The sequence below is a fragment of the Triticum aestivum genome, chromosome 4A, assembly GCF_018294505.1.
Source record: "Triticum aestivum cultivar Chinese Spring chromosome 4A, IWGSC CS RefSeq v2.1, whole genome shotgun sequence".
Taxonomy (NCBI): Eukaryota; Viridiplantae; Streptophyta; class Magnoliopsida; order Poales; family Poaceae; genus Triticum; species Triticum aestivum.
Window position 1 is genome coordinate 360,544,060 of NC_057803.1, and position 23,209 is coordinate 360,567,268.

The 23,209-nt window shown below is 45.9% G+C and overlaps 1 long non-coding RNA gene across 1 annotated transcript; it reads left to right on the top strand.

Moving 5' to 3' along the window:
- Positions 1-1,395: 1,395 nt before the first annotated feature.
- On the top strand, positions 1,396-5,794 carry LOC123086105 (uncharacterized). Its single transcript, XR_006440439.1, has 5 exons — positions 1,396-1,890; positions 2,067-2,140; positions 2,249-2,334; positions 2,596-2,752; positions 3,897-5,794. It is a non-coding gene; the product is annotated as an uncharacterized lncRNA (long non-coding RNA).
- The last annotated feature ends 17,415 nt before the right edge of the window (positions 5,795-23,209 follow it).

The following is a 23,209-nucleotide window of genomic DNA, read 5'->3' on the forward strand; positions in this document are numbered from 1 at the left end:
ACGTCCCTAAAATATCTCCGTTTTTTATTTGGACTCCCTAACCCATTTATTCCGGACCGTCCGATCGTGATCGGAGGATCCAAATCATCACCCATTTTGCATATATATATATATAGACCCCTAGCCCATGTAGACCAAACCCTAAAATCTAAGAAGTTTGTCCCTGCCGCCGCCGCTCCACCAAATTCCCCTCGGGATCTCCCCTGTCCCATCCACCATTCCATCACACAGCCGCCACTCCTCTCCTCCTTGATTTGCACGCCCGGCCAACCGAAGCTCCTCTCGATTCAACTCCATCCACCTCACCTGCTGCCTCCTCCTGCAAGCCTCCTACCACCTCGCCTGATCCCCTAGCGTTGGAGCCCCTGTCCAGATGCTCCCGCAACGACCCAGTGCCAGCCTCCCGCGCTCAGCCTCCTCCTCGCTGGTGCTTCCCCCATCGAAGGTTCCTGGCCAGCAGCAACAGTCAGCAGGAACCGCCCATTCCTCCTTCTCCCTTCATTTTTCCCCTGGATCTCTCTCTCTCTCTCTCTCTCAGATCTTTTCCTCTCGCGGGTTCACAGGGACGAGTGTGATGGAGAGCCAAGCTCCCGTTCCAGGTCCTCCCTGCCGCCTCGATGCCCGCATATGGCCAGATCCGTCGATGCCTCGCCTCCTCCTTCGGCTCTCGACGACATAGGCCCCGGTGACGCCTCCTGAACCTGATGATGCCGCCAAGTTCCCCGCCGCTGCTACCGTTCCCCTGCCATGGCGCCTCGGCCTCCTCTGCTCCTGCACCTGAGGCCTCGAGCTCCTCCGGCTCGACCCCGTCCGTCGAGCTCCCTACCGCATCAGAGTCCCGCCGCTTCCCTTCCCTGCATCGGTGCCAAGGCCTCGTCGCCGGAGTCCTGTGCGTTGTCGTGCCTGTTGACCGGTCCCGCTGCTACGTCTTCTTTTCACGAGAGACGAGCCCCACGACCTGAAGCCCGCGTCCCTGCCTCGCGTTGACCGCGCCCTTGATCCGAGCCCGCGTGGACGAGCGCCAAGACCTAGCTCACCTCTGCCTCGCCCACGGGACTCCTCGTTCGACCCAGCCAGATCTGGCCGCTGCGTGAGCAGCCCCAGGCCTTTTCCTCTGTTGGGCCAGCAGATTCGCCCGTTATTGTTTTTTTTCAGTATGCGAATTCTAACCTATAAGGATACTAGCCGACCCTCCTCCACGGACCTCCCTCGAATTGGGATGTTTCTGGCCGTTCGATCGCGTTGAATCTGGTCAACTAAGCGGCCAGGTCCGTCGGATCCTTACCGCTGATTTCACCTTGCGGTTGACTTTTGAGGTCTATGACTGGTGGGCTCGGGGTCCCTTCGGATTGGCTGGGTGAAACTTTATTGCGTGAAACTGCCCGTTCCCCACTCGCCGCGTGCGCCTCGCGCATTTGCTGGCCCGCTTCGGTGTGGTTCCAACACAGCGTCCACTCCACCAACCTAGCTCTCTTTCCCCAATCCCCTTCTCCCGCACGAACCCTAGCAATCGACAGCCGCCACATCCTCACTCGTCCCAGCCGCCTCCAGCTTGCTTCCTCCTCCTCAATCCTCCTGCATTGGTCACGCCCCTCCTCCCGCATCTCACCCATCTCGATGAATCTGAGGCGTGCGGGCACGGAGGCGAGGTTCTCCGGCGGCGACTGGAACCTCCAGGCAGAGGGCGACCCCATGGATCCGTCCCTGTAGGAGCGAGAAGGAAGGAGAGGATGTAGATATTGAGGAAAGAGGAGACCGGCCACGGAGATGGGATGAGAACGTCCATGCCGAGCCAATCGAGCCACACCTCCGGTGCGCGACCCCAGGGAGGATTTTGCGCTGCCGTCTTCTTGAGCCAGCCTGTGCCCTGGAAGAAGGACACCAGCCGAGGTAGGCCTCTCCCTCCTCTCTGTACTCCACATGAGTTGTGCAGGTCGCCACCATGACACATCGTCTCTGCTCGCGCTCTCCATGGTCCTGCCCTGCTTGCTGCGTGTGTGATGTGTGCGTGCTTACTGGTGTGTGGCAATTTCTTAATTATAAGTCCCAGTTTATGCACTTTCTAGAAGGATGACGTGGAGGAAAGGATGACGTGGAGGAGGGGCTGCCTTTTCCTCGGAGAGGAGGTCGACCGTCCGAGGTGACAAAGCCTAACTGAACTTCGTGTCGAAGCTTTGTGTGTGTTACTCCTTAATCTGCGTGTGAAATCCAGAGTTCTAATCACCATCCTGGTACTTTCTGGTTTTAGGCATTGTGTGGGAATGAAGCAAAAAGCATGAAGAAAATAGAGCAGGTCGTGTGTCGTCGTGCACGTAGTCTGACTTCCATTGGCGTGTGAGTACCTGCACTTGGACCTTTTTGTGAGCAGTACTAAGTAATCTAATGATCTGATCCTTGCAATCTAAGGGAAAAAAAATCTAAGTCATTTCCATTCTGAAGATCAGGGTACCAACTATTTGTGTTTGTGTCTACAAGCTTTTGATTTTCTGTCCGGTCTATTTTTTATCTGCAATGTTGGACCCTCTTTCCATTTCTTGTGAATAATGTTTTTGTTTGATTGTACACTCAGTACTGCATATCAACTCTATACTGCAGAATTTGTGAACAATCAGTACTGCACCAGGTTATCTACAGAGGAATGCAAGGATAACTAGATTAAACATTTCACAAGATCCTCCCAAATACAGGAACAAACTCCTTTCAAGATATTATGAGTGTGCTTGATTACCGGGGATTGTCAGATGAAAAGAAGGTATATCCTTTATATTTATCTAGATGTATTTATCCTGATGATCTTGATATCCAGTCGTGTATTAGTATAGGCTGTAATTTTTGGCTAGGAATCTATATATACAGTCATGTATGAATAGGCTATGATTCTTTTTTCCTTCTGAACAGATTCTTTTTTCCGTTCACTCCCTGTGAAATAATTTCAGAGCTACTGTGTTGTAGTAATTATTTGGCACATCCATAACTCAACCAGTTTATGCGTGATGATTTAGTATGTATTTAGTCCCAAAGTGAACAAACTATTGGCCTTCGCTAGGCAAGAATAGGTGTTTTGGGACCAAAAGAAAAAAAATTAACTTTGTCAAGCTAACTAGCACACATGGGTCTGAAGCAACTACTTTTTATATCCCTGGACTATAGATACTACATGCATCAGTACTTGATGCATCTCTGATATGCTTTTGCTATTTATTGTTGCCCTTAATTACTACTCTGCTGTGAACCCAATGTTTAGGTTGCAGGCTCAACTGTATATCCATGGATGTTACACGTATGACAACCTATAATTCTATATGAATTTTGTAGCTAGCTTGAAGCGAATGTGGTGATCAACGCTCTAATCTGCGTTCTTTATTTGCATGAATGTTGTGTGCAGATAGGTACTAACCATGGAATATTTTCCTCATTGACGACCAGTACTCCGATAACAATTTATAGAAATTGATATAATTTCACAAGTATACAGATAGCTGACAAGGCAGCAATGCTATTGTTCAAATGTAGTCGAGTCGAGCTTTAGGTGTTTCAGAATGAGCACACATGTTGCTTTCTTAGATTCATTGCAACCAAAAGAATTGGTAATATGTTTTTTCTGAAAACAAGGGTACACCTGTTGGTGTGTATATATTGGCATAGTATTTCTTTTATACTAATGATTCATACAGACAGGAGGGGAATTAGTATCTAACATCTTGGTAAATGTATGCTAGGGATTTTGTGTTCCTGTAAATTCGATACAGAGTCCCTTTTTTATGATGCATTATGATAATAGAAAAGATTTCTGAAAATTGTGTCATCGTAGAGCAGTCCCGTGCCATATTAATGCAGAAGAATAAATTCTTCTACTTCAGATGTGTATTGTGCTTTTAAATGCTGCTCCCGTACAGGACATCGGCGAGAAGGGGCTCTCTGAGGCGGCTGCACTCGGTCCCCCATGCAGCCACGCACCACATCGTCCGGCGACGTTGATGTCGCTGCTGCCTCAGAGACCTGGATGATTCTGTTGTTGGCTTCTGCTATACTCTCTCTCTCTCTCTCTCTCAGTGGTGTAGGCAGATTAAAATGGCAGATTCATTCTGTAGGGATTTGGTTAGGAGATGATTCAAGATTTTGATTAGGAATGGTCTAGATGTGGATATGAGTCAATAATGTTCCTCTACGTCCAGTTTGAAAGAAGAGAGTGGGTTCTCAAATACAGTGAGATCTTGGTTGGAGAGTGAGTAATGCAATAGTCTGCGTGTAGTATGAGGTTGGAACTAATGCTAAATATACTATTGTTGGAACTAATACTAAATATACAATTTTGGTTTCTGACCATAATCTAGGTATTTCCTGTTAATAGCGGTAATTGCCTTTGGCTCCTAGGTGCATATGCACCCATTGTCGAAATGCACATTTCAAAATGTTAAAAAATTCGGAACAAAAATCCCGCGTGTATATCCGGACATTTTATGTGTATGCACAAGGTTTCGGTGAAAAACGACGTTTTTTGTGGCTTGTGTAAAAAAGACAATTTCGAAATACTCATTTCGAAATGTTAAAAAATTTGGAACAAAAATCCCGTGTGTAGGTTGATAGAAGCCAAATCAAACCTACATTTGGTGCTTATAAGCTAAAGGTGTTATGAGGGGATGAAAACTGAAGTACAGAATCTCTTAGCTTCATATATTAAGTCTGAAAAGCTTCATTTCTTATCCAGGTTCTATTTTCTTTCAGGCCATCAGTTACGATGTCTTGGCTAGAGCTACAGATACATTGAGAATAAATTTGTTTTGTTTTACTGAATTTCTGTACATTGTACGAAAAAGGTGCACCTATTATGCCCAGTAGAAATTTCAGCTGAGCGATTTGTGCAGACTTACAAAGCTACCATGATAGATGTTAGTGACTGTATTATTGGGGCTATGTTACATCTGTAGGGTTGAATTGATGTCTAGAAATACCAGAGTGACATTTTATCTTATGCAGTGATAAACTGATAATTAAGTAGAGTCATACGTAGTTGGAAACAGGGTCGCTCGAAGCAAACCAGCTGCTTATTCAGTATCTTTAACACTCGTGGAAAAGTTAAATGCCCATCCTAAATTCCTAATTATCATCACATAACTGAAAGTGCGTTAGACCAGTGGGGTTATGAGAAATAAATAATTTCTATCCCATAGCTGAACTGTTTTTTTTTTCTCAGTATGTATATATGTCAGAGATGTGTATGATTCAGATAATTTTCTTCATTTGTTCACTTTTCCAATGTATGGCTGACATGCTTCGTTATGTTATATCACGTCTGGGAGTGCATTGCACCGGTGGTGTTATCAGAATGGATAATTTCGGTCACATAACTGAGCTATTCCTTTCCTCGGTGTATATATATAAGTTACATATGTGCATGATTATGATAAATCTCTGCATTTGGTAAATTCACCTATGCATGGCTTACATGCTTCTTATGTTACGTTTCTTAAGCTACATGCCTAATTATACAAAATGTTTCCAAGTGAGTGCTTTTCCAATGGACTGGATGCATGGAGGATGTCAGATAAGTTGGTGCTATGTTTCTTGCATGGTTTGTATGTTTGTTGCAAAAAAATAGGACACGAAAAAGATCTATGCTCATGAAGATGGCAGAAGGGAACTACACGTGGAACAAGAGAAGAACCACCTACGCTGGCCAGAGTTGGGCGTCTGGACAGTAGTAATGCACAAAAATTGCTTGCCCTATAGAGGCAATGTATTCTACTACTGTGATTTTTTTGTTATAAAATTATGGTTCAACCAAATGTATTTACATTCCTGCTATCAGATTGTACTATGTAAATTATGGGAGGACAATGTAGGCCTTTATATGCAAATAACTCCTTGTTTAAATGAGAACTTGTGCCATTTGACACAACGTGTTTGTTTTCTTACTTGCAAGAATGTGCATTGCCTTTTATTCTACCTTCTGAAAACAATTTATAAGTCACGGCACAGAAATTCTTTACTACTATTATAACTAAATACAAGTGCCTATAAGAAATGCTAACTTGAAATAAAACAAACAACAACCAACCTATATGAAAGTAGAACTCTGCAGACATAAAACAAGAACTAGACAACTTAAATGGTTTCTAATCACTTTTTATCAGAAAATGCAAAGCATTTCAAATAACTCTGGGCATACTGTTGAGTTATATGCTCTTTTTAAATTACAAATGCAATAAGGCTTGCTGGTTATTTTATAAATATAACTGTATCTATGTTTGTTTTCAATCTTAACCTTTTTAGACAATTTCACATAATATAACTAATGGTAACATAACAAATTACGCACGCTCAAGTAAATATTTTGAAAAGAAGTCTTCCTTAAATTTTTCATAAGGGTTACAGTTCATGCCCTATGTGCTTGTTCAAACCTAAACTTAGTAATAATACAAATATTTTCAAAGCCCTCATCATTTTAATTGGGGCTTTGTGCCATTCGGTGCAACATGCAGTCTACTTCTATTAATGAAGTCAAATATTTACAAAACTCAAAACATAAAGTTACTAATAAATGCAAATATCAATGTGCACATTGTTTCAAATGGAACTCTAAATTTGCTATTATATGTGCTTGCCCGCAACTAAACTAACTAAACCATGGGTTTTCTTTTCAATGTGTACATGAATTCAGTGGGTCTCTGCGCCATTCAGCGGGTCCCATACTCAAACTCAGATTTCTCAGCGTAGCAAACATATTTTCAATATAGCATGTTTGAACACATGGGCTTTCTACTACCACCATCGGACATGTTCTTACTAAAGGAAATTATTTTCATCGCAAAGATGGATTTAGCGGGTCTCTACACCATTTGGCGCAACGGGTCAACTAGTTTGTCTAATTCCAGAGAAAGACAGTCTTACAAAAAAGACCCTAGCCTTCATGCATATAATTACTCATGAACCGTGCATCGGAATTAAACAAACTTTATATGAAACATGCTTAGAATTTTGTGTAGATTAATAATATCCAATTTTCATCCATGTTTCAAATATTTAAATTGTTGTTTGCATTAATTTGCTTAAATGCCATGCTAAAATGCTTTATTTCATAACTAATTAAACGTAGCTCCGAAATTAATAAACTTTATATGTAAATGGGGTAGAAAAATGCCTAGTTTAACAAGGTGGCTTTACTTTGCATGTTTAATAACTCTAAAATTGTGTATAGGTCAGAACAGTACCAAATCCATAATTTGCACATGGGGTTTTTCCGGAATTGTTGTTGTTGTTTCCGGCCTCATTTAAACTTTCCTAAATAGTTAGTTTACTTATGCTTCTCCTCTTTCCATGTTTAACAACATTTAATATTCTTGGGTACATAAATGGGAGAGAACTATATAAATGAATGTGGTGTTTTCTTCAATATGCAACTCTGTTGCATATTGAGCTCCACTTAATTTGTAGTATTGCTTGTTGCAGTTTGCCATGCCATGCATATTTAAACAAGACATGCATCATCCTTGGTTGTGCATCATGCCATGTTTATGCTTGTTGGTTTACCATGTTGCTTGCTTCTTTCCGGGTCGCTTCTCTCATTAGCTTCGGTTTCATTCCGGAGTTGTGAGGATTCGTTCAACTTCGTCCGTTTGTCTTCTTCATGGACTAGTTCTTCTTCCTTGCGGGATCTCAGGCAAGATGACCATACCCTCGATATCACTTCTATCTTTGCTTACTAGTTGTTCACTTTATCGCTATGTCGCGCTACCTACCACTTGTTATATCATGCCTCCCATGTTGCCATGTCAAGCCTCTAACCCACCTTCCTAGCAAACCGTTGTTTGGCTAAGTTACCGCTTTTGCTCAGCCCCTCTTATAGCGTTGCTAGTTGCAGGTGAAGATGAAGCAGGTTCCATGTTGGAACATGGATATGTTGGGATATCACAATATCTCTTATTTTAATGAATGCATCTATATACTTGGTAAAGGGTGGAAGGCTCGGCCTTATGCCTGGTATTTTGTTCCACTCTTGCCACCCTAGTTTCCGTCATACCGGTGTTATGTTCCTTGATTTTGCGTTTCTTACACGGTTGGGTGTTATGGGAACCCCTTGACAGTTCGCCTTGAATAAAACTCCACCAGCAAGGCCCAACCTTGGTTTTACATTTGCCTAACAACCTAAGCCATTTTCCCTTGGGTTTCCGGAGCCCGAGGGTCATCTTTATTTTAACACCCCCGGGCCAGTGCACCTTTGAGTGTTGGTCCAACCTGTCAACTGCCGGTGGCCACCAGGGGCAACTCTTGGGCTGGCCTACCGGAAGTTTGGACAATCCGGTGTGCCCTGAGAATGAGATATGTGCAGCTCTATCGGGATTTGTCGGCACAGTCGGGTGGTCTTGCTGGTCTTGTTTTAACATTGTCGAAATGTCTTGTAACCGGGATTCAAAGACTGATCGGGTCTTCCCGGGAGAAGGAATATTCTTCGTTGACCGTGAGAGCTTGTGATGGGCTAAGTTGGGACACCCCTGCAGGGTATAAACTTTCGAGAGACGTGCCCGCAGTTATGTGGCAGATGGGAATTTGTTAATGTCCGGTTGTAGAGAACTTGACACTTGACTGAATTAAAATGCATCAACCGCGTGTGTAACCGAGTCTGGGAAGTGAACATGGTTCTTGTGTTATGGTTGTGCGTAAGTAGTTTCAGGATCACTTCTTGATCACTTCTAGCTACTCGACCGTTGTATTGCTTCTCTTCTTGCTCTTGTTTGCGTATGTTAGTCACCATATATGCTTAGTGCTTGCTGCAGCTCCACCTCATTACCTTACCTTACCCATAAGCTTAAATAGTCTTGATCTCGCGGGTGTGAGATTGCTGAGTCCTCGTGACTCACAGATACTTCCAAATAGTTGCAGGTGCCGATGATACTAGTGCAGGTGATGCTACCAAACTCAAGTGGGAGTTTGATGAGGACTTTTATTGTTACGATGTTTCGTTTCCTGTTGATCAGTAGTGGAGCCCAGTTGGGACGATCGGGGATCTAGCATTTGGGGTTTATCTTCCTTTTCTTTTGGATTTGATCGTAGTCGGTCTTTGAGTGTATTTGGATGATCTATGTATTAATTATGTATTGTGTGAAGTGGCAATTGTAAGCCAACTCTTTATCCCTTTCTTATTCAGTACGTGGGATTATGTGAAGATTACCCCACTTGCGACTAAACCACCATGCGTTATGCCTCTAACTCGTGCCTCGACACGTGGGAGATATAGCCGCATTGTGGGTGTTACAACCTATGATCTATTAGGCACGTAAATGGGTATAGATGACTAACCAACTATCCGTCTCGTCATAGTCGTCGCCGAAGTGGTCGTCGGAGTGGTCATCAGAGTCGGTGTGGATGTTAGGACCCCGATTCCAAGTCACATCGATCTAGCCGGTAACACCTCATATCACTTTGCGGCCTCACGCACGATATTCCCAAGGGTGTCGCGTTACCATGGCCCGGGACCGTTTGTGCCTTTTGGCTCACGTATATGATAGTGTCGCTAGCATCCATATGACAGGGAACCTGGGCCGACATGGCTAGTCGTGAACCCAAAGCGGCACTAACCTATGGGGACAGGCATACATGAATCAACTCCGAGCATGTCGGTCAGCGGCATGTGAATCCGGGCTGTAGCACTGGGCTAACAGGACTCCGCTAACCCGGGCTATAGCAGGCTAGGCAGGACTCCGGATGTCACCGCGTGACATTTCCCTGAAGGGAACGAAATGAAACACATGTCGTCCAGTCAAGTGTCCTGAGCAGTAGTGCTGGGCTAGCAGGACTCCAGTGAACCGGGCTGTAGCGGACTACTATGGCTCAAGGAAGCACTAGACTACATTTCCCATAAGAGAGGCTGCCAAGGATAAACAACTAGATTGTCGCATCCCACACATACCAAGCATTTAAATCTTACACACAATATGCCCGATATGTGCAAATACAACATGGCATCACAACATAACTCTACGACTCAAGTATTCATACATTAGGCTCCGAGGAGCGAGATATTACCAACATGGGTCTCATGACCAAACATTCAGAGCATACAAGACAAACACATGCGGAAGCTTAGCATGTCTGAGTATAGACATCTACAAATGAAAAAGGCTGAGAAGCCTGACTATCTACCCGATCCTGCCGAGGGCACAAGATCGTAGTTGAGGTATTAAGCTAAACAACAAAGTCCACACTGAACTACTAGCGAGACTGACGTCTCTCTGCAAAACATAAAATAGGCAAACGTGAGTACAAATGTACCCAACAAGACTTACATCAGAACTAGCTACATATGCATCAGTATCAACAAAGGGGGTGGTGGAGTTTAACTGCAGCAAGCCAGCTTTAACTCAGTGGCTAACCTGAACTACGACTGCAAGTAACTCTTTTGAGGTGGCGCACACGAGTCCACATATTCACCAATCAATACACCACTATGGATCCGCTCCCGTCTACCTACGAGAACGCCATCCATAGCACTCACGCTTATCTTGCGCATTTTAGAGTATCCACTTCCACTTGTCTATGAACTGTTATAGGCAACCCAGAAGTCCTTTATCGCGGACACGGCTATTAGAATAGTTTTATACCCTGCAGGGGTGTACTTCGTCACACATGTTTCCACCACTTAGCGTCTGCACATGACATGTGCTCGGCAGACTTCAAGCGAAAGCCGACGTGGGTGTAGACCACGACCTGACTAACCGCACAAGTCTCTAGTCTAGGTTTATCACCTATTCGGGTTCCATCCGCAAGGAAATTCGGGCGGGGTGTCCTCAACGGCCCCAAACGATGTGTACAGGGTCCCGAGACGCCAAACGGGCACCCGGCATACCCGACCACGGTGTATCTACCGCATCATAGCCCACCCCTAGGGTCAGCGCTACGCACGGCCGCCAACACATAACCTATAAACACCAGAAACTAGTTGCAACTCCTGGACAGAGGACGAGAGGGGTCAGTAAGTCGAGCGGGGTCATATTTTAGGGCCCAATGTGTGGTAGTAGCTGTTTCATGGATCACAAACACAAAACTCAGTTTCTGAGGACGGCTTCAATGAAACAACCCACCATGTACTCCTACATGGCCTCTCATCGATACCTTTACCAAATCATGTTCACACACTTAGCTCTCAACAGTAGGACATGTTCACACACCTCCGATTCATCCCCGATGAACCAGACCTGACACAACTCTATGCAATAGAAGGCATGACAAACAAGCATGAATGAGTAGGCAAATTAGGGCTTAAACAACTCCTACTCATGCTAGTGGGTTTCATCTATTTACTGTGGCAATGACAGGTCATGCAGAGGATAAGGGGTTCAACTACCGCAGCAAGTAACAGATGAATCGTTGTTGTCCTAATGCAGTAAAAGAGAGCAGGAGCGAGAGAGTGGGATTGTATCGGAATGAGCAAGGGGTTTTTGCTTGCCTGGCACTTCTGAAGATAGTATAACTCTTCATCGGTGTCATCGATCTCATCGTCGAAACCACGTCTATCGAGAGGGAACAACCACCGACAAACAAAGGAGAAACACAATCAATGCCATGCAACAATATGATGCATGAATGTGACATGGCAATATGCTGTTGATTGGCCTAATGTAACTAGCCACAAGTGAAATGGGGTTGGTTTGAACACTAGGTTCAAATTCAAACTCCATATGTGCTTTCTTAAATGCCATTTAACTGAATTGTCCTAAACAGAGGACGTAAGTTGCTCTAACATGCATGCAAATGGTACAGATGGATAGAATGGATTTTTCTGATCATTTTTCATATATAAATTATTTCATTTGGAGTTACGGTTGAATTTATATGAATTTTAGAAGTTTATACTATTTTCTGGAATTTCCTGAATAAGAATAAATCCAGAAAAGAGTTATTGCGTCAGCATTGCATCACTGTGATGTCAGCGGTCAACAGGCGTGGTCCAGGTCAACCCTTACCTGTGGGTCCCATTTTTCAGTAGTTAGTTAACTAACTAAATTTAGCTAGCGTTAAACTAATACTAATCCTAGTTTAGTTAGTGGCCCAGGGGGTAAAACTGGGCCCACCCGGTCAATGGTCAGCGGGGGTCAAACCCACCGGCGACTCGACGCCGGCGAGGCCCGAGACGGTGGTGTGGCTTGGAAAACGCCCACAGGGCACGGGCGAGGCTGTTCTTGGGCTCGTTGGGGAGCTCTTGCAGGAGTGCGTCTAGTGGTGGTGGAAGCCGGGCCTATGGTGGCCGGAGCCAACGACGGCGAGCAAGTCCGCGGCGGCCGGAGTTCGGTCAAGCTCGGGGTCGACGTTGCGGTGCACGGGAGGACTAGTTGATGGTGGTGTTGGGTTTCTGGGAGCATGCTAAACACGTAACAGTGCTCGGACGCGAAGGTTGCTAGCCTATTCGCCGGCGACGACGAGCGCGGCGGCGGTGAGCTCTCGGGTCCGGTGGCTAGCACGCCTATAGCACGCAAATGGACATGGGAGAGGGTGTGTGTGTGTAGGGGGGGGAAGATGGCGGGGCTCATGGCGATTACGAAGAGGGGCTCAGCTTGCTCGGGGACGGCTTGGCGACGGCGAATCAGCGTTGGCGGTGACCGGCTCCCGAGGTTGAAGACGGTGGCGATGATGACGCTACGGAGCGTCCCGGTTGGCTTGGCTCGGTGGAGATGACGAGGAAGACAATGCGGAGCTCGTGTGCACAACAGAGGGGCGAGGGAGTAACTGTGGCCATGGTGGTTCTCGTCGGCGGTCTCGGGTGCGTACGGTCGGTCACGGGAGAGAGAGTCAGAGGAGGGGGAAGAGAGAGCTGCGAGGGGAACAGGGGGAGAAGGTCTCGGGCGTCTCCGTGGCGCATCCAGAAGAGCCGGGGCATCGCGGTGGAAGCAAAAGCTGGCGCGCGCGCGGCGACCACACGCCCTCCTGCCCACTGGCAGGAGGTTGAAGACAGTAGGAGGGAGGAGGAGGAGGTGGGCTGGGCCGGCAGAAACTGGGCCAGACTACAGGGAGGCCAGGTGAGGTTACTCTCTCTCTCTCTCTCTTTCTAATTTACTTTCCATTTTCTATTTTTTTCTGCAATTGTTTTGACTTAACTAAAATGCTAAGACATTTCCAAAAATCATGAAACTAATCATGGCTACTGTTTATAATATATCCAACAGTAAACATTTTAGTTTATGATTATTTGAGCATTTAAAATATTTTATAGCTTTTAAATGCCCAAATGCAAATAGAGTATGATTTAATTCAGAGCCCAAATATGTCATGGAAAAATGTGCATCACCTCTGGTTACTGTTTACAGCATTTTCCATAAATGATGAACATTTTTGAAAGCCATTTGGATTTACTGAAAATATTTTAGTTGAACCTAGTGACTTCCTTTGATGCTAGGGGTTTAGGCAATCCCCATTTCAAGTTTCTTTGGAATTTAAACATGATGGCATGATGAACAAGCAAAGTCAAGCAAGGGCTGAACTGGGGCTGTGACAGCTCACCCCCACTAAACAAGAATCTCGTCCCGAGATTCAAGCGTAGGGTAAGGTGAAGGGGGGAACACAAGCTAACATAATCTTCACGATCCAGGTTGCGCCTCATAAGGTTGTTGATTCATTGGATATGTTGATCTTGACATCCTCGCTTTTGAGATCTTCATCCACGCGATGACAACGGAAAGAAACTCTACTAGGATTGATCTTCTCGAAGATCGAGCTATACAATATCACTCGCGGAATGAGATGTTGAAACATCTCGATTTGAGACACAAAACACATCGAGAGGGATGGAAGAACAATGACATGGTTTGATTTGGTGGGCAACAATTCCACGCTTAGAAAGATGGTGGATGGTGTCAAGGTGGGGAGGAAATAATTGCCATGATCCCGTAATGGGGCACCTTGGGAAAGGTGACTCGTTGGACTGTTCCCTTAAGTGGCAAAAAGAATTACTTTTGATCCATAGATCATTGAAACTCTTCATACCAGCTTAAGGCAAATTACAATTGATTGTTTGAAAGAGCTCGAAGAAATTGCATACTCGGACTAGGATGGATGATGTGGTCTACCTTGTTGAAGACAACGCAATGGATGACTTTTGCTTATCACCGGAAATGGATGGGACCCATGACAGGACCACTCTTGAAGATGATCCTGGATAGCAACTACCAAGAAGGGAATCCCATGGGGAATTGGCACAATGGCGGTGCAAACTGGGAACAAAATGCAACTGTTGGGAAAGTTCCAACCATCGTATCTGCCTGAGATTCAGATCTGGTTGGTGTCAGGATATTCCAGACTCAGCATGTCCGAAAGAAAGTTTGCAACACAAATCGATAAGATGACGTTGCGAGATTCTCGGGATATGAACTACGATAGCAGGCTCCAAAACATGAGCCGGTTCTGCTACATACATGTGAGCATGTTGTCCAAGACAAGAATGACCACGTAGTAGTCTTATAATAAAAACACTATCGAGTTCTGGTTGGGAACCATCATTGGGATAACGAAGTCTTGTGCATATCCGTCCGGGCCCTTCAGGGTTAGCGCATGAACTTCTTTTCTTTGAACAAATCAATCAGTGGCTTGGTGTGCTAGGAAATACCGATGGGATGGAGGTAGCTAATCTCTCAAGCCATAGTATACTTCGCACGTGCATGACTGACTTGGGATGATTCCCGAGGAAGCAAAACTAACTTTCTCGAATTCACGACGGCAACTTGCACCTAATGCACGTGAACTTGGAGAAAGCCACTTCTTGCACCAAACATATACCTCATGAACGCAACATGAAGGCAATGGTTACAAAGTTCCCAATACTAGCTTAATGTTCAACATGAATCATGGGGGAGACAAAATGTTGCTGATGGGCTCAACAGCAACTCATCGGAGTTTCCATATCACTGGACTTCCACCATCATGTGAACACGGTGATAGCATTGGTCAGACCAAAAGATGTAATGGTGTATGCTCGAGGGATCAACCACGAGTAAGACAACATTACGAACATCGTTGGTTCTGATTTGACTTGACGATAGCCCATACTCAAGTCAAAGTTTTGACAAGACAATAAATCCAACAACTGATCACGAGGACCAATTGGTGAAGATATCATCTTTCTTCAACACACGCACACACAAAAAGATATCCCTTAACATGAACTAGGTCAGACAAGCTTTTATCTTCCAACTCTCCAAGTTGTTGTTTAGCTTAACCAACTAGCTCAGGGGTATCCAACACCGATTCTTGGAGAAAAGGCGTGGCTACAAGAAACCAACTTGATCACGAACTCAACATAGCGGTCAGGTGACAACCTGGTAACACTTCTGAGAAGATATTCGGAAAATCACGAACCACCGATATGTTACTAAGCTCGAGAACAACCTTGCTTCTCAGGGCATGATGATATGATCAAAAGAGTGAGGGATTGACATAATCCTAACTCATGGATCGAAGAGTGCACCAGAAATAAGGATTAGGTAGCACGATCAATCTTAGGATGATGATTTAATAACCAACAAGCTAAGAATGAGAATGTTGTCCATTTACTACCAAGAAACGAGTTGCTCGGAGTATTGATTTCACACATCACAATTCACTTGTCGGCATTCCGGTTACAACAACACGAGGACCGAGGAATGAATGATGATGGTCAGAAGTATCACTGCATCAAGAATTCATAAGAGATGGTGCAATTCCTATAATATCCTTGACATAAATATGGTAACACTTCAAGGTAGAACAGAGCAAAAGCTGGATTGGCATTTTGATCCATGGAATACAACTACTTTGACCCAATCCTAGATATGGACGAGGTACTGGGGTTTGTTTCTCCTAGTCATTCTAGAATAGAATGGCTTGACGGACCACAAGAATAATAGGCATAGATGAACACGAATGCAGAACTATTCCTGACTATCAAGTGATAGACTAGGGTCGGGATACAGCTGAGGAGGGTCAACTCAAGGAACATATAACTTTCTGAGTTGTGGATGCATAGATTAGTATGTCAAATCAAGTTCAACATGTTTCTTCCAGATAACCCATGCAGAGAGGTAGGACTGGCAGAGTCACAATTATGAATGGAGAACTCCTCAAGAGTACTCTGATTGTGATCTTTTGGTTCAAATAACTTCTGCCATATTGGCTCATGGTATTGGAAGAACGATGTACCACAGACCTTGAGGACTATCAAAAGATTACTAATAACCTAAAGGAACGAGCAAACACTATCGACACGAGGTAAGTAGAGTAAATCTTGGGCTCAAGAACCCAGAAATAGAATACCTACTACTAAATGGAATCACGGGATGCTTTCAAGAATGGTGGCCAGAATCATCACACTAGGAACACAAAACATGGCTAGATTACTAGGTGACTCCCTAAAACACCTAGGGTCATAATAATAGCTCCAACATATATGTCGAGGTAGTAGAGTACCTCAACAGACCGTTAGTGTGCTTAATCTGGCCCAAAAGGACATCGGAAACGGGAAGAAGGGATTTGCAAATGCATCAGACTAGTTAGAGACCTGGGATGACTCGGACAACATAACGGTTGTAAATGCTCAAAAGATTTGAGACATCCTGCAAAAAGTGGCATAACCACTTAGCATCATCATATCAAGGTTTCAGGACCAACTATGAACACACGAAAGTAGTAGAAACTTAACTGGGGCTTAAATCCACCAATCCTATAAGTCTGTATCATAGTAACTCATCATCCTGGTAGATAGATGAGAAGGCCTAGTTCTTAATCCCCGTAGAAAGGAAGAGGTTGACTCAGATCAGAAGGGCATAAGGTAAAGGAGTAAAAAGAGCCTTACGTTTCCTTCCACAATCAATTCCCTTATATAACTAAAACATTTCTAGACTCAACTTCGACCAGTTTGTCTTGGTAATGCTACAGGCAGTCAGGCTCTGATACCAAAACTGTCAGGACCCCGATTCCAAGTCACATCGATCTAGCCGGTAACACCTAATATCACTTTGCGGCCTCACGCACGGTATTCCCACGGGTGTCGCCTTACCATGGCCCGGGACCGTTTGCGCCTTTTGGCTCACGTATATGATAGTGTCGCTAGCATCCATATGACAGGGAACCCGGGCCGACATGGCTAGTCATGAACCCAAAGCGGTACTAACCTATGGGGACAGGCATACATGAATCAGCTTCGAGCATGTCGGTCAGCAGCGTGTGAATCCGGGCTGTAGCACTGGGCTAACAGGACTCCAGTAAACGGGGCTGTAGCAGGCTAGGCAGGACTCCGGATGTCACCGCGTGACATTTCCCCGAAGGGACAGACACATGAACGAAATGAAACACATGCCCGCTAGTCAAGTGTCCTGAGCAGTAGTGCTGGGCTAGCAGGACTCCGGTGAACCGGGCTATAGCGGACTACTATGGCTCAAGGAAGCACTAGACTACATGTCCCCATAAGAGAGGCTGCCAAGGATAAACAACTAGATTGTCGGATCCCACACATACCAAGCATTTCAATCATACACACAATATGCCCGATATGTGCAAATACAACATGGCATCACAACATAACTCTACGACTCAAGTATTTATGAATTAGGCTCCGAGGAGCGAGATATTACAAACATGGGTCTCATGACCCAACATTTAGAGCATACAAGACAAACACATGCGGAAGCTTAGCATGTCTGAGTACAAACATCTACAAATGAAAAAGGCCGAGAAGCCTGACTATCTACCAGATACTGCCGAGGGCACAAGATCGTAGCTGAGGTATCAAGCTAAACATCGAAGTCCACACGGAACTACTAGCGAGACTGACGTCTCTCTGCAAAACATAAAATAGGCAAACGTGAGTACAAATGTACCCAGCAAGACTTACATCAGAACTAGCTACATATGCATTAGTATCAACAAAGGGGGTGGTGGAGTTTAACTGCAGTAAGCCAGCTTTGACTCAGTGGCTAACCTGAACTACGACTGCAAGTAACTCTTTTGAGGTGGCGCACACGAGTCCACATATTCACCAATCAATACACCACTATGGATCCGCTCCCGTCTACCTACGAGAACGCCATCCATAGCACTCACGCTTATCTTGCGCATTTTAGAGTATCCACTTCCACTTGTCTATGAACTGTTATAGGCAACCCAGAAGTCCTTTACCGCGGACGCGGCTATTCGAATAGTTTTATACCCTGCAGGGGTGTACTTCGTCACACATGTTTCCACCACTTAGCGTCTGCACACGACATGTGCTCGCAGACTTCAAGCGAAAGCCGACGTGGGTGTAGACCACGACCTGACTAACCGCACAAGTCTCTAGTCCAGGTTTATCGCCTATTCGGGTTCCATCCGCAAGGAAATCCGGCTGGGGTGTCCTCAACGGCCCCAAACGATGTGTACAGGGTCCCGAGACGCCAAACGGGCGCCCGGCATACCCGGCCACGGTGTATCTACCGCATCATAGCCCACCCCTAGGGTCAGCGCTACGCACGGCCGCCAACACATAACCTATAAACACCAGAAACTATTTGCAACTCCTGGACAGAGGACGAGAGGGGTCAGTAAGTCGAGCGGGGTCATATTTCAGGGCCCAATGTGTGGTAGTAGCTGTTTCATGGATCACAAACACAGAACTCAGTTCCTGAGGACGGTTTCAATGAAACAACCCACCATGTACTCCTACATGGCCTCTCATCGATACCTTTACCAAATCATGTTCACACACTTAGCTCTCAACAGTAGGACATGTTCACACACCTCCGATTCATCCCCGATGAATCAGACCTGACACAACTCTATGCAATAGCAGGCATGACAAACAAGCATGAATGAGTAGGCAAATTAGGGCTTAAACAACTCCTACTCATGCTAGTGGGTTTCATCTATTTACTGTGGCAATGACAGGTCATGCAGAGGATAAGGGGTTCAACTACCGCAGCAAGTAACAGATGAATCGTTGTTGTCCTAATGCAGTAAAAGAGAGCAGGAGCGAGAGAGTGGGATTGTATCGGAATGAGCAAGGGGGTTTTGCTTGCCTGGCACTTCTGAAGATAGTATAACTCTTCATCGGTGTCATCGATCTCATCGTCGAAACCACGTCTATCGAGAGGGAACAACCACCGACAAACAAAGGAGAAACACAATCAATGCCATGCAACAATATGATGCATGAATGTGACATGGCAATATGCTGTTGATTGGCCTAATGCAACTAGCCACAAGTTAAATGGAGTTGGTTTGAACACTAGGTTCAAATTCAAACTCCATATGTGCTTTCTTAAATGCCATTTAATTGAATTGTCCTAAACAGAGACATAAGTTGCTCTAACATGCATGCAAATGTACAGATGGATAGATTGGATTTTTCTGATCATTTTTCATATATAAATTATTTCATTTGGAGTTACGGTTGAATTTATATGAATTTTAGAAGTTTATACTATTTCCTGGAATTTCCTGAATAAGAATAAATCCAGAAAAGAGTTATTGCATCAGCATTGCGTCACTATGATGTCAGCGGTCAACAGGCGTGGTCCAGGTCAACCCTGACCTGTGGGTCCCGTTTGTCAGTAGTTAGTTAACTAACTAAATTTAGCTAGCGTTAAACTAATACTAATCCTAGTTTAGTTAGTGGCCTAGGGCCCACACGTCAGTGACCCAGGGGGTAAAACTGGGCCCACCCGGTCAATGGTCAGCGGGGGTCAAACCCACCGGCGACTCGACGCCGGCGAGGCCCAAGATGGTGGCGCGGCTCGGAAAATGCCCAAAGGGCACGGGTGAGGCTATTCTTGGGCTCATTGGAGAGCTCTTGCAGGCGTGCGTCTAGTGGTGGTGGAGGCCGGGCCTATGGTGGCCGGAGCCAACGACGGCGAGCAAGTCCGCGGCAGCCGGAGTTCGGTCAAGCTCGGGGTCGATGTTGCGGTGCACGGGAGGACTAGCTGATGGTGGTGTTGGGTTTCTGGGAGCATGCTAAACACGTAGCAGTGCTCGGACGCGAAGGTTGCTAGCCTATTCGCCGGCGACGATGAGCGCGGCGGCGGTGAGCTCTCGGGTCTGGTGGCTAGCACGCCTATAACACGCAAATGAACATGGGAGAGGGGGGGGGGGGATGGCGGGGCTCACGACGATCACGAAGAGGGGCTCAGCTTGCTCGGGGACGGCTTGGCGACGGTGAATCGACGTCGGCGGTGACCAGCTCCCGAGGTTGAAGATGATGGCGATGATGACGCTACGAAGCGTCCCGGTTGGCTTGGCTCGTGGAGATGACGAGGAAGATGATGCGGAGCTCGTGGGCACAACAGAGGGGCGATGGAGTAACTATGGCCGTGGTGGTTCTCGTTGGCGGTCTCGGGTGCATACGGTCGGTCACGGGAGAGAGAGTCAGAGGAGGGGGAAGAGAGAGCTGCGAGGGGAACAGGGGGAGAAGGTCTCGGGCGTCTCCGTGGCGCATCCAGAAGAGCCGGGGCATCGCGGTGGAAGCAGGAGCTGGCGCGCGCGCGGCGACCACACGCCCTCCTGCCCACTGGCAAGAGGTTGAAGGCAGTAGGAGGGAGGAGTAGGAGGTTGGCTGGGCTAGCAGAAACTGGGCCAGACTACAGGGAGGCCAGGTGAGGTTACTCTCTCTCTCTCTTTCTAATTTAGTTTCTGTTTTCTATTTTTTCTGCAAGTGTTTTGACTTAACTAAAATGCTAAGACATTTCCAAAAATCATGAAACTAATCATGGCTACTGTTTATAATATATCCAACAGTAAACATTTTAGTTTATGATTATTTGAGCATTTAAAATGTTTTATAGCTTTTAAATGCCCAAATGCAAATAGAGTATGATTTAATTCAGAGCCCAAATATGTCATGGAAAAATGTGCATCACCTCTGGTTACTGTTTACAGCATTTTCCATAAATGATGAACATTTTTGAAAGCCATTTGGATTTACTGAAAATACTTTAGTTGAACCTAGTGACTTCCTTTGATGCTAGGGGTTTAGGCAATCCCCATTTCAAGTTTCTTTGGAATTTAAACATGATGGCATGATGAACAAGCAAAGTCAAGCAAGGGCTGAACTGGGGCTGTGACAGTGGAACTCCGCCTCCGGCTGTGGATGCTCGACGCCGTCGACGACGTCAGGGTGTAGCGATAACTCGCCGGTGGTGACGGCAACCTCTGTCTCCATCTCCACGCCGTGCTCCGGTGCTTTAGCAGCCCCGGCGTCGCCACTCCCTCCGACCGGGCGCTTTGGTGACATCCTCATACACTGACAGCTTTGAGGACTGAGAGCAGCGTCGAGGATGCATGCGGAGAGAGAGGATTGTGTGTGCGCGGCGAGGATGGGGGTGCGGCCGCTCGGGCGCGCCATTAATATGGAGTAGTGGGAGTTGTGGGAGAGAGGCGGGCGGCGGTCTAACCGATGGCTCACCTCCCGGTGAGCCTGCGCACCGGACTGCTGGCATGCCTACCAAAGTTTCACGCAGCTACTGGCACACCTCCCGATGACACTGCGCAACAAGCACGCCTCCATCAATTCACACACGTGCACACACGCCTCCCTGTCTGCCTGCGCGGCGGACGTGTCCCGTCAACTCACGCCTACTCGCACGGCACACGGATCGCGCGGCGGCACATATATTGTTTTTCTATTTGGATGATTAATGCTACCGCTTTATTGCTTGACCAAAGCATGGCACGTATCCATTGTTGGTCTAACGCTCACGGTTCCAATAAATAATCCGTTTGGGATATTGGTTCCCAATTATTAATAATCTCCCGTCTGTAATTAGATAAAGATTACATCAAAACTGGTCTCAAATTTGAAAAAAAGTACAATACCACTTTGTATTGGTATCCATATGACAACACGACAAGTTTCATGAACTTCAAATAAGTTTTTGATGTACTAGAATTTAAAAATCAAGATTCTCAATGTTTGAAATTTGTTGCACGGGGAGTAAACATGCACCCAGTGAGACACATGTGTTTTTGCAATCCATTTAGTTGCACTGTCATGTGTGCATGTAGCTCTAATTTGAGTTTTGCACATTATACCCGCAGAAAACCAATCAATCAATGTACTAAAACGTCTTAATGATCTCTGTGGTTTTTTTGGAATTAAAACATCCATTCTTTGGTAACATGTATGTTCACCGTGGTATTATAAATTTAACATGCACCATAGTTGCGGTAGATTCGCGGTGTGTGTGTGGGTGTTTGCGTCTGGGGGTGGCAGATGGCTCGCAGTACACTACGAGTTGTGAGCCACCGTGTGGGTTGTGTCGGCGTTTTGGGAACGGGGGTCCCCAGACTTTCCTGCGTGCGGCCCACGGTGTGGCTGTAACACCCACGATGCGGCTATATCTCCCACGTGTCGGAGCACGACTTAGAGGCATAGCCGCATAGTAGGGATGTCGCAAGAAGGGTAATCTTTACACATCCCATGTACTGAATAAGAAAGGGATAAAGAGTTGGCTTAGAATCGCCACTTCACACAATACATAAATATAGCATTACATCATCCAGAATACAATCAGGGTCCGACTATGGAACCAAATAAAGAAAGACAACCCCTAATGCATAGATCCCCGATCGCTCCGACTGGGCTCCACTACTGATCAACTGGAAATGAAACAAGACTACGATCAAGATCTTCATCGAGCTCCTCCTTGAGCTCGGTTGCGTCACCTGCACGGCTATCATCGGCACCTGAAACTGTTTGAAGTAATCTGTGAGTCACGGGGACTCATCAATCTCACACCCTCGCGATCAAGACTATTTAAGCTTATGGGTAGGGAAAAGGTAGTGAGGTGGAGCTGCAGCAAGCACTATGCATATATGGTGGCTAACTTACGCAAATGAGAGCGAGAAGAGAAGCAAAGCATGGTCGTGAACTAGAAGTGATCAAGAAGTGATCCTGAAACTACTTACGTTCAAGCATAACACAACTGTGTTCACTTCCCGGACCCCGCCGAGAAGAGACCATCACGGCTACACACGCGGTTGATGCATTTTAATTAAGTTAAGTGTCAAGTTCTCTACAACCGGATATTAACAAATTCCCATCTGCCCATAACCGCGGGCATGGCTTTCAAAAGTTCAAACCCTGCAGGGGTGTCCCAACTTAGCCCATCACAAGCTCTCACGGTCAACGAAGGTTATTCCTTCTCCCAGGAAGAACCGATCAGGCTCGAAATCCCGGTTACAAGACATTTCGACAATGGTAAAACAAGACCAGCAAAGCCAC